The following is a 4,494-nucleotide window of genomic DNA, read 5'->3' on the forward strand; positions in this document are numbered from 1 at the left end:
TTCAGCTAAAGGAAGGAAGCTTTTGTATGCTGATTCACCAGAGACCAAAATATTAAAAAGTGGAAGAGGAAAAACATATGTTGCAGTCCCCTTAAATAAGTGGATCAAAAAAAGAGTTGTTTAGAGAAATGGCCTCATTTTAAGATACTGAAAAACAAAAGTGTTTCTTTACAAGCAGCAGGTATTATAATTGCACCCTCACTACCTTATTTCAACATTTTGACAGGTTTTTCCATACATTTTCTTCCAAATATATTTATACTTTCTGTTGGGCTGTATGGGGCTGTCAGGGAGGGGTAGTACCTCTGATGGGGGAGCAGTCGTATTCTTTGGAGTAGCTCATCCACTTTGGTCCCCACTTGACACCCAGCTCTCACCTGTGGCTCCAAGTAGCTGTCAGCATGCGACAGCGGCCACACCCCGGAGACCGTCTCGACTGGCAGGCTAAACCAGATGCGGGTAGCCGATGAGTATGAGACTCTCGGTGAGTTAGGCCCTGTCTACCCATTGCATGCGAAGGCTGGATCTGGCTGACTGAGGCAACCTGGTTCAACCTGGTTCAATGGTCAGGAAGGCGGTGACAGCAAGCGTTGTGGAATGCTTAAGAGCACGACAAGACACGTAGGCATCCTGGTCATCCACTGCGCCCTGCCCTATCTCCAGCCATCTCGACTTCTGTCCTGCCCCTGGATACAGATAGGAACTAGGAAGAGAGAGTGAGGCTGACGTTGCGCAGCTCTCCCTCACTTTAATCCAATTCTCGACATCATATCATATCATATTACATCATATCAAGTCCTGTGGCGATGGGCGAGCAACAAAGCAGCAGGTTTGGATACACTGGGAGCTGTAGCCGCGGACCTGCACATAGGCGGCTCAGGCATAATGGTCGCTCCTCACTGACCGAAGCAGCAGTGGAGCTCGGCATCTTCTTGAGCGACTGAGCAGCCCTATTCAGGATTGCACTGCTCAGCTCCATAGAACGAGGAGGGGGCTAGAAAAGGTGCCCTAAACATTGCCTGCTTCACCTTACCCTGGCCAGCATACCGCGGCTGGCGGGGATCCCACAAAAGCGGTCGAACAAAAACAAAAACAAAATTTAGAGTGACACCGATCACTATTGGCACATGGAATGTGCGCACGTTACTGGACAACATCACGGCAGACAGACCGGAGAGAAGAACAGCACTTGTCGCTAGAGAGCTCGCACGCTACAACATTGACATTGCAGCCCTTAGCGAAACTCTCCTTGCTAATGAAGGACAGCTGTCCGAGTCAGGCGGTGGCTATACATTCTTCTGGAGTGGCCGCAGCAGTGATGAGCGTCGCAAATCTTCGCCATCAAGATTCATCTTGTTCAGAAACTTGCCAGTTCCCCCAAGGGTATGAATGACCGGCTCATGACAATGCAGCTTCCGCTTCAAAAAGGAAAACAAGCTACTTTGATCAGTGCATATGCTCCCACAATGACCAACCCAGAGGATGTGAAGGATAAATTCTATGAAGAACTAGATACTCTGCTATCATCAGTACACTGCACAGACAAGCTGATTCTGCTTGGCGATTTTAACGCAAGAGTCGGATGCGATGCCACAGCCTGGGAAGGAGTCATCGGGAAAAATGGAGTGGGAAAGTGTAACAGCAATGGCCTGTTACTGCTGAAAACCTGTGCAGCACATGACCTTCTGATTAGCAATACGGTCTTCCGCCTTCCTATCCGTAACAGGACTTCATGGATGCATCCCCATTCCAAGCACTGGCATTTGATCGATTATGCCATCATCAGGAGAAGGGACAGACAAGATGTCAGGGTTACAAAAGCTATGTGTGGCACTGACTGTTGGACGGATCATAGGCTCATAGTATCCAAAATGAGGCTCCGTATCATGCCGAAGAGACGACCACAAGGCTGTAAGGCTTTCAAAAGGATCAACGTGCCGAAGCTGAAGAACAGCCGCATCACTGAAAATCTAGCGGAAGACCTAGAGAATGAGCTTGCTGATCTTCATATTGAGGATGACGCTCAGAAAGACTGGGAGCGATTCCGCAACACTGTCCATACAGTTGCATTGAAGGTATTGGGGACCTCCATATGCAGGCGGCAAGACTGGTTTGACGAAAATGATGCAGAAATCCAGGCCTTACTTGCTGAGAAGCACTGCCTGCATCATGCATATCAAAACGATCCATCCTCAGCAGCAAAGAAGACCGCCTTTATCAACGCTCGCAGAACAATACAGAACCGACTGCACAAAATGCGGGGCTTGTGGCTGAGCACCAAAGCAGATGAAATACAGGCATATGCGGACAGGAACGACTATAAGCGGTTTTATTAAGCCCTCAACACACTCTATGGTCCACAGTCTTCTGGGAGCTTTCCCCTCCTGAACTCTGATGGTACTCTGCTCCTTACAGAAAAGATGCAGATTCTCCAGAGATGGGCTGAACACTTTGAAGCAATTCTCAATCGCCCCTCAGTCATCAATAATGAGGCCATTGACAAGATGCCCCAGGTTGCAGTCAATGACTCCATGGATGCTTCACCAGAAGAGGACGAAGTGAAGAAAGCTATCAATCAGCTGTCAAGTGGCAAAGCCCCAGAGTCAGATGCCATACCAGCAGAGGTGTACAAAGTCGGTGGACCCGTGCTGCTACGGAAACTCACTGAGCTGTTTCAGTCCTTTTGGAAGCAGGGAACCATTCCTCAAGAATATAGAGACGCGTCCATCTTGCACCTCTATAAGAGGAAGGGCAATCGCCAGGTATGCGACGATCACCATGGAATCTCACTGCTTTCTACAGCGGGGAAAGTTCTTGCACGGGTTCTGTTGAACCGATTGATCACTCACCTGGAGAAGGGCTTACTGCCAGAATCACAGTGTGGCTTCTGCAAGGGACGTGGGACTATTGACATGATCTTCGCTGTGCGTCAGCTACAGGAGAAATGTCAAGAGCAGAATCATGAACTCTACACAACTTTTGTGGACCTCACGAAAGCATTTGACTCTGTCAGTTGTCAGGGCCTGTGGAGGATCATGTCGAAATTTGGCTGTCCAGACAGATTTATATGAATGGTACGTCAATTTCATTACGGTATGATGGCTCATGTCCTGGATGACAGTGAAACATCTGAGGCCTTCCCAGTCACCAACGGCGTCGAGCAAGGGTGTGTTTTAGCACCCACTTTGTTCAGCATGATATTCTCTGCCACTTTGACTGATGCCTTTCAACACTGCACTGAAGGAGTAGGCCTGAAGTATAGAACTGACGGGAAACTATTCAATCTGAGGCGACTGCGTGCCATCACCAAGGTGAAGGAAACTGTACTTTGAGACTTTCTCTTTGCCGATGATTGTGCTCTGAATGCTAGTACAGAGCCAGAAATGCAAGCCAGTATGGACAAGTTTTCAACTGCATGCAATAACTTCAGTCTCACCATTAACATCAAGAAGACTGAGGTCATACACAAGCCAGCTCCCCATGCTTCGTACTCAGAACCATCCATCACTGTAAATGGACAGAGACTTCAGACGGTGGACCACTTCACATACCTGGGCAGTACCCTTTCCCGAGCAGTGTCAATCGATGATGAAGTAAACTGCAGAATTGCTAAAGCCAGCTCTGCATTTGGCTGATTGTGCTCCAACGTTTGGGAACGTCGAGGGATCAGCCTACCAACGAAGCTGAAGGTCTACCGAGCAGTGGTGCTTCCAACTCTGCTGTACGCCTGCAAGACGTGGACTGTCTATCGGAGTCATGCACGAAGGCTCAATCACTTCCACATTTCCTGTCTGCGAAAGCTTCTAAAAATCAAATGGCAGGACAAAGTGCCCAATACTGATGTCCTTACTAGAGCCAGTCTGCCATCAGTTCACACATTGCTGATGAGAGCCCAGACCAGGTGGGCCGGACATGTCATGAGAATGTCAGACGAACGCATTCCTAAACAGCTCTTCTACAGAGAACTCACTCAGGGATAGCGCTCCCATGGAGGACAAAAGAAGTGGTTCAAGGACATGCTGAAGACCTCTTTGAAGTCCTTCGAGATCAACACCGCCACATGGGAAACCTTCGCACTGAACCGTCCAGCATGGCACAGCCTCATTCACACAGGCAGTAATACCTCTGAGGCGAGGCGTATTGCTGAGGCTGAAAAAAAGCGTGAGCTGCGCAAGTCCAGAGCTGCTTGTACATCATCGACAGTGCCATTACATGTCTGCCCGACGTGTGATAGGACGTTCCACGCCCAAATTGGACTGATCAGTCATCTTCGGACGCACAGAGCCCGGTCATCGAAAGAATGAGTTGTTGAGGTCTTCATCGATAATGATGGACGAACATCATCATACTTTCTGTACACTAGATCAGAAGAAATTGAAAATGGGTGTGTCTAACATAACTCCTATTCATGCTTTTTCCATCAAGAAACAAATCTAATATAACAAGCACTGGTAGCTATATATTTCTCCCTCTTTTTCCATCTTGTAGAAAGAA

The 4,494-nt window shown here is 48.3% G+C and overlaps 1 pseudogene; it reads left to right on the forward strand.

Moving 5' to 3' along the window:
* The first annotated feature begins 466 nt into the window (after positions 1-466).
* Positions 467-3,980, forward strand: LOC122174810 (uncharacterized; annotated as a pseudogene).
* The last annotated feature ends 514 nt before the right edge of the window (positions 3,981-4,494 follow it).

The sequence above is a fragment of the Chrysemys picta genome, chromosome 1 (assembly GCF_011386835.1).
Source record: "Chrysemys picta bellii isolate R12L10 chromosome 1, ASM1138683v2, whole genome shotgun sequence".
In the NCBI taxonomy this organism is placed as follows: Eukaryota; Metazoa; Chordata; order Testudines; family Emydidae; genus Chrysemys; species Chrysemys picta.